The sequence below is a fragment of the Carlito syrichta genome, unplaced genomic scaffold (assembly GCF_000164805.1).
Source record: "Carlito syrichta isolate Samal-C Ts95f unplaced genomic scaffold, Tarsius_syrichta-2.0.1 Scaffold309274, whole genome shotgun sequence".
NCBI classification, from domain to species: Eukaryota; Metazoa; Chordata; class Mammalia; order Primates; family Tarsiidae; genus Carlito; species Carlito syrichta.
Window position 1 is genome coordinate 574 of NW_007253370.1, and position 8,029 is coordinate 8,602.

Sequence of the window (8,029 nt, forward strand, 5' to 3'; positions counted from 1 at the left end):
ACTGAACTCCAGCATGAGCAACAGAACAAGACCCCATCTCTAAAAAAAAAAAAATCCCAAAACTATCATATCAGATGCGGTGTTCAGCAACTTTCCTGCCCTCAGCATTCTGCTTGTGAGCTTACTCAGGGCAATGAGCGTAACTTTGGTTTGTCTGGGTTCGCTGTTCAAAGTTTCTCTTTCTTCAGCCCAGAGCATCTGCTTCTGCTGTCATCACTCACTGAAACTTCCCTGGTCAAGGGCACCAATGGCTCCCATGTCACCAAGTCCAAGGACACTTCCTCTTGCCAGCATTTGATATTGCTGCCCTTCCTTCCTTCCTGAACACTCATGACTGCTTCAGGACACTACACTCTCAGGAGTTCCGTCTGTCCTCTCTTTCTCGGTCTCCCTCACTGGCCTTCCCTCAGCCCTGTCTTTGTGTGTGAACTTTCTTGGCTCTCTCCTAAGTCCTCTGCACTTTCCTCTATAATCCTGGGTTCAGGTTTCCTTTTTTTTTTCTGGACTCAGATTTCATCATTATATTTCTTTCTTTCTATTTTATTTTTTATTTTTATTTTTTTAGTGGGAGTCTCACTCTGTCACCCAGACTGGAGTGCAGTGGCCGCTCCCGGCCACCGCAGCCTCGACCTGCTGGGCTCCGGCGATCCTTCCGCCTCAGCCTTCCGAGTAGCTGGAACGACAGGCGCGTGCTATCATGCCCGGCTAATTTTTGATTTATTGTAGAGATGAGGTCTCACCAAGTTGCCCGGGTGGGTTTCGAACCCGCGGGTTCAGGCAATCCACTCACCTTAGCCTCCCAAAGGCGCGGGATTATAGGCTGAGCCACCGAGCCCGGCTTTTTTCTTTATTTTTCTTTATTTATTTGTTTGAATCAATGTCTCCCTCTGTCGCCCAGGCTGAAGTGCAATAGCATGCTCATGGTCACCACAGCCTCGACCTGCTGGGTTCAGGTGGTCCTTCTGCCTCAGCCTTCCAAGTAGCTGGAACTACAGGTGCGCACCACCACACCCAGCTAATTGTTTGATTTACTGTAGAGATGAGGTCTTGCCAATTTGCCCAGGCTGGTCTCGAACCCCTGGGCTCAAGCAATCCTCTGACCTTGGCCTCCCCAAGTGCTGGGATTACAGGCTTGAGTTGCTGCATCTGTCCTAATTTTTTTTTGAGTTAGGGTCTCATTCTGTCACTCAGGCTGCAGTGCAGTGGCATATGGCTCACTGCAGCCTTGACCTCCTGGGTGGTCCTTCCACCTTAGCCTCCCAAATAGTGGGGACTGTAAGTGCGTATCACCACACTCAGCTAATTTTTTGCTTTTTTGTAGAGATGAGGTCTCACTATGTTGCCTAGGCTGGTCTTGAACTCCTGGGCTCAAGCGATCTGGTCTTGTCCTCCAAGGTGCTGGAGTTACAGGAATGAGCCACTGTGCCCAGTCGAGATTTCATTATTATATTTCTGTTTGGGACTCTATTGCTGCATAATAAATTATTCCAAACTTAGTGGCTTGAAACAACACAACTTTTTGTTTGTTTGTTTGTTTGTTTGAGTTGGAGTCTTCTGTGTCACCCAGACTGGAGTGCAGTGGCCGCTCCTGGCCACCGCAGCCTTGACCTGCTGGGCTCCGGCGATCCTTCTGCCTCAGCCTTCCAAGTAGCCAGAACTATAGGTACACGCTACCACACCCGGCTGATTTTTCGATTTGTTGTAGAGATGAGGTCTCGCCAAGTTGCCCAGGCGGGTCTTGAACCCGCGGGCTCAGGCAATCCACTCACCTCAGCCTCCCAAGGTGCGGGATTACAGGCTGAGCCACCAAGCCCGGCAACACAACTGTTTTATAATGTCTCATGATCTTCCAGGTTGATGAGGGCTCAGCTGGATGATTCTTCTGGTCTCACTTTGGGTTTCTCATGCGGCAGTCAGAAGGCAACCGGAGCCGGAATGTCCAAGATGGCTGGCTCACATGTCTTGAGCCCTGGTGGGAGCAACTGCACTTCTGGGTGGCTGGACCTTTTTTCTTCATGTCAAGGCCTCTCCTTTTAGGTGGTCCCTGTAGCAGAGTAGCTGATTTCTCAAATAGGAACTTATGGGTCCCAAAAGCCAAAACAAAAGAAGCTGCCAAGTCTTCTTAAAGACTAGTCTGGATCTGGAACAGCTTTACCTTGGCTGCATTCTACCGGTTAAAGGGAGGAGCGGGCCCGCCCAGATTCAGTGAATACCAAGAGTCCTGGTTTATTGGGAGCCGTCTTTGGAGATCAGCTGCCACAGTGTATGAGTTCTAAATTCCCAGGATTGTTCTAAGTTCCAGATCCACATATCCAGTGGCCTACTGAACTTCCTCTTCTTTTTTTTTTTTTTTTTTTTTGAGTTGGAGTCTCACTCTGTGGCCCAGACTGGAGTGCAGTGGCCGCTCCCGGCCACCGCAACCTTGACCTGCTGGGCTCCTGGGATCCTTCCGCCTTAGCCTTCCGAGTGGCCGGAATTACAGGCATGCGGTACCACGCCCGGCTGATTTTTTAATTTATTGTAGAGATGAGGTCTCGCTGCCCAGGCGGGTCTCGAACCCGCGGGCTCAGGCAATCCACTCACCTCAGCCTCCCAAAGGTGCGGGATTATAGCCTGAGCTACCGAGCCCGGCTGAACCTCTCTTCTTGGATGCTTCCAGGCTGTTCAGGCTCTTTCTTTCTTTCTTTTTTTTTTGAGTTGGAGTCTCACCCTGTCGCCCAGACTGGAGTGCAGTGGCCGCTCCCGGCCACTGCAACCTCGACCTGCCAGGCTCCGGCCATCCTTCGGCCTCAGCCTTCCAAGTAGCTGGAACTACAGGCGCGTGCTACCACGCCCAGCTAATTTTTGACTTATTGTAGAGATGAGGTCTTGCTGCCCAGGCGGATCTCGAACCTGCGGGCTCAGGCAATCCACTCACCTCACTCTCCCAAAGGAGCAGGATTACAGGCTGAGTCACCGAGCCCGGCTTGTTCAGGCTCTTTCTTCCACCCTGGCCCCCTCTCTTCCTCTGCAGCTCTTTCCAGCTACGCGTTAGCGCCACCTCTTTCACACGCAAGTTCAAGCCAGAAACTTAGCAATCATCGCTGGCACATCCCTCTCTTCAGTCCCCATGTTCCATTTCCTTCTTTTTTATTTTTTTGAGCTGGGCACTCACTCTGTCGCCCAGGCTGGAGTGCAGTGGCACGATCATGCCGATTATGACTCACAGCAGCCTCGACCTCCTGGGCTCAGGTGATCCTTCTACCTCAGCCTCCCAAGTAGCCAGGAGGACTACAGGTGTTGCCACCACACCTGGTTAATTTTTTAATTTTTAACTTTTTGTAGGGACAAGGTTTCCCTTCATTGCCCAAACTCCTGGGCTCAAGCAATCCACCTACCTCGGCCTCCCAAGGTGCTGGGATTACAGGTGTGAGCCACACCTGTCCTCATTTCTTAAATATCTCTAGAATTACTCCTCTCCATCTCCACTGCTGCTGCTCTAATAAGGACCATGGGTAAGATCAGTGAGTGCTTTCTTGTTGTAAACACTTGGGATGCATTCCATTTGGGCTGATCTCCACTTTGTAGATGAGGCAACGGAAGCTGGTAGAGGTTGAATAACTTGCCAGGTCTCACCCTATTTAGAATACAGAGGACTTGGGCTCCACAGAGAGGCAGCCCTGCCTCCAAAGCCTTTGTATCAAGCCAGTGCCCAGCGGCCATTCAGTGCAGGCAGCTGTCACTTCTCACTTGGACTTCCACGGCAGCCTCCCAACTGGTGTTCCTGACTCTAATCTGTCCTCTATACTGCTGTCAGAGGGATTTTTCTAGAACACAAAGTGGGTCACGGCATTTCTCTGCTTACACCTTTCAATGGTTTCCCTCTTGCCCTCGAGATAAAGACTTTTTTTTTTTTAGTTGGGGTCTTACTCTGTTGCCCAGGCTGCGGTACAGTGACACAATCACAGCTCACTGCAGCCTCTACTTCCTGGGTTCAGGCGATCTTTTTTTTTTGAGTTGGAGTCTCACTCTGTCGCCCAGACTGGAGTGCAGTGGCCGCTGCCGGCCACCGCAGCCTCGACCTGCTGGGCTCTGGCGATCCTTCCACCTCAGCCTTCCAAGTAGCTGGAACTACAGGCGTGCGCTACCACGCCCGGCTATCAGGTGATCTTGAGATGAAATCTAACTGTTCTCAGTAGATTAAATAAAGTCCTTTGCAAATTGGCCCCGGTTAACTTGGCGGTATAGCATGGGGTTCTCTGTGGAGGCATTTTGGAAATGTGGTTTTCTGTCTATCACAATGGTGAGGATGTGCCACTGGCATTTGATGGGCAGGGTTGAGGGATGCTGCAGTAGTGCACACAACCAAGGATTATCCTGGGTTCCACATGCCTCTTGAATGTCCTACTGGGCACTCTATGTGAAAAAATCTACTTAAAATGATCTGGGCCTGGAATTAATCTCCACTAACTCTACATACAAGGGAGAAGGGAACAGGTTTATTTCTGGTTCACCCATACTTTGAGGATGCTGTCCTTTGGGTCTCATCTTTATGGAGGGAAACTGTCCCATTAAATTATCCCTGTTTGGAAGGCTGAGATGGAAGGATTACCTGAGCCTAGCAGGTTGAGGATGCGGTGGCTGTGAGTGTGCCACTGCCTTCTAGCCTGGGCAACAGAGTGAGAAGCTGAGTCAAAAAAAAAAAAAGCCCCTGTTGAGGAGGTTTTGGGTTGTTTTCTTTTCTCATGAGCCACTGACAAAATGTCAATTTCACCTAGTTAGGCGAGTGCCCTCAGAGCAAAAGCTTGCTGTAAGCATTCCCCTGAGCTCTCTCTGCGTCCCCTGCCTTCACTTACTTTGTTTTGCCCTGAAAATTCCCTATTTTTTCAACAGCTCATCAAAGCATTTAAGATCTTTTTTTTTCTCTTTTAATTTTTTTATTTTAATGATGTGGGGTACAATTACATTTAAGATCTTAAAAAATGTTTTGTCCAGGATTTTTAGTTGATTTTAGGGAAACAGTCTTTCAGGTACTTAGCCTAGCAAAGGACAACACAAATATGAGATATTTTTGCACACTTTATTTATTTTTTTGAGTCGGAGTCTCACTCTGTCACCCAGGCTGGAGTGCAGTAGCATGATCACGGCTCACCGCAGCTTCGACCTGTGGGTTCCAGCGATCCTTCTGCCTCAGCCTCCCGAGTAGCTGGGACTACAGTGGCACACTACCACATTTGGCTAATTTTCAAAAATTTTTTGTAGAGACGAAATCTTGCTATGTTGCCTAGGTTGATTTAGAACTCCTGGGCTCAAGCAATCCTCTCATCTTTGCCTCCCAAAGTGCTGGAATTACAATCGTCAGCCACCACAATCAGCTTTTATTTTTATTTTTTGCATGTATTTAATATAACCTGTCTTTTTAGGAATGCAATGACAACGTAAATTGTTTTGTATTGTTCAGAACTTTACCAAGATTTGCTCACCATTTTGGAAAATTACACCACCAATGGCAATGTTGTCCAATGCAATACTCTTGGGTCAGTCTGCATTTATCCCTGCCACATTCTTAGTGTTTCTATGTATGGTGCAAGTATCTGACTACTTTATCGTATTTTCCAGATCACTTGCATACCTAAATGTCTTTCTCTTATTTATCATTTTTACGGTCAGGACATTATATATATATATATATTTTTTTGTTTGTTTGTTTTGAGTTGGAGTCTCACTCTGTCACCCAGACTGGAGTGCAGTGGCCGCTCCCAGCCACTGCAGCCTCGACCTGCTGGACTCTGGCGATCCTTCTGCCTCAGCCTTCCAAGTAACTGGAACTACCGGCGTGCGCTACCACGTCTGGCTAATTTTTGACTTATTGTAGAGATGAGGTCTCTCCAAGTTGCCCAGACGGGTCTTGAACCCACGGGCTCAGGCAATCCACTCACCTCAGCCTCTCAAAGTGCTGGAATTACAGGCTGAGCCACCAAGCCCCGGCTTATATATATACTTCAAAGTCATGTATCCAGGTAGGTTATATTATCTGGTAATTTTACTTCAGGAGAGGAGAGTTGCAAATCTTTGTTATAAGAGACATTGGGGGTCAGGGCCCCCGCCCCTATAGAGGGAGGGAGGAGGGGAAGGGCAGGAGAAGAGTTTGAAGAACTGGGATGCTCTGGAAAGGGGTTTAGACCTACCATCTCCCTGGCCCAGTCACCTCACCTTCAGGCATGTAGGATGTAGATGCTTGGACATCTTGACCTTTGTGATCACTCACCCTATGCCTGGAACGTGTCACCTGCCTTCTCTGACTAGTAATACAATTCTACTCATCATTCAAGACCTAGCTCCAAACGATTTGCAAAACCTTCTCCCATTCTTTTTTTTTTTTTTGAGTTGGAGTCTCACTCTGTCGCCCAGACTGGAGTGCAGTGGCCGCTCCCGGTCACCACAGCCTCGACCTGCTGGGCTCCGGCGATCCTTCTGCCTCAGCCTTCCAAGTAGCTGGAACTACAGGTGCGTGCTACCACACCCGGCTAATTTTTGACTTATTGTAGAGATGAGGTCTCTCCAAGTTGCCCAGACGGGTCTCGAGCCCACGGGCTCAGGCAATCCACTCACCTCAGCCTCCCAAAGTGCTGGGATTACAGGCTGAGCCACCGAGCCCGGCTTTTCTCCCATTCTTTAGCAGGAATGAATCACTCCCTTGTCCGACGTCCCACAGCATACATGTCCCCATGGCACTAATCACATGCTGACTTGTATCTTAGGTGACTGTTTACATACCAATCTTCTCACCAGCACGGTGAGCTCCTGAGGGCAGAGGCTCTGTCTTAGTCACTTCTGTAGCCATCTCCTGGTGCCTAGCACGGTATCTGGCTCACAGCAGATACTCAATGTGACATTTACTTGACTAGTGGGTGGAGCCCAGCACTACTCAGGGCAGAGCAGAAGGAAAACAAAAATAATAACAACTTATGGTTTATCGCGTTTTCCCATTCATTGCCTGATTCGAGCCTTCCAACAACCTGAGACAGACCAGACAGGCACCCTAAGACCCATTTTACAGATAGGGTAGCTGAGGTCCAAGGGCACACAGCTTGTAAGTAATGGGGACCAAGTTCCAACCCTGTGCCCTTGCTTCGGATTCGGCGCTAGGAATGGAGTTGACCCAAAGAGCATTTTGAGAATATGTGGGTGGCAATGGGGTTGGCCGCAATGGCAAAGCGCTTTTGCGGGTGGACTAGGGAGAGATCCTTAGCCGTCATGGAGTTAACAGAGGTGATTTCTCTCCTTGGTTCAAGCAGCTGGAGGAGCCTGCAGCACCATCCTCCCGCCCTGGAAGCTGGAGGAACCCTTCGGCCTGCAAAAGAAAGGACGGGTGTTTGGGTCAGGTGGCTGAAATGACGTAAACGGTGACTTCTTAGCAGAGGCCGCCTCTCTGTTGCTATGACAACCAGAGCTTGATTACTTGCCCCTCGCAAGGTTGGCTGAGGCGGGTTTAGTTGACTCGAGATTAGGGAAGGACATTTATGCAGGAGGGTGTGTGTGTGTCCGTGCGGCGGAAGAAAGACGAAAAAGTAAGACATCCAAGAATGACTGTTTAGCTCCGTGGCTCTCCACCTTGGCAACGCCATAGAATCACCTGCGCAATTTTCCCGATGCCTAGGCGGCACCCTAGAGTTAAACCAGAATCTTCAGGGGTGGAACTCAGGCGTCACTAGTTATTTAAATCTTCTCAAGTGACTCCAACTGCAGCCAAAGTTGCAAACCCCGCTCGGGGCAGGTAACCGGAATTCTTGCGACCTTCCCAAGATGGCGGCCGGCCCGACCGCTTCCGCCTTTACGTGCGCCGCCGGCGGTGGGGGCGCGAGCCTTCCCGGGGCGCATGCGCCTGGCGTCCCTTTGCTGCCTGTTCCCTCCTCCTCTTTCCCCCGCCTCCATTTTGTTCGCGAACGCTGGGGACGGTGGGAGCAGATCCATTTCCGGGTTGGCAAAAGGGGCGGCGGCGGCAGCGGCGAGAAAGAGAGCTTGCCGGGGGGCGAGCGGGACCGGACGA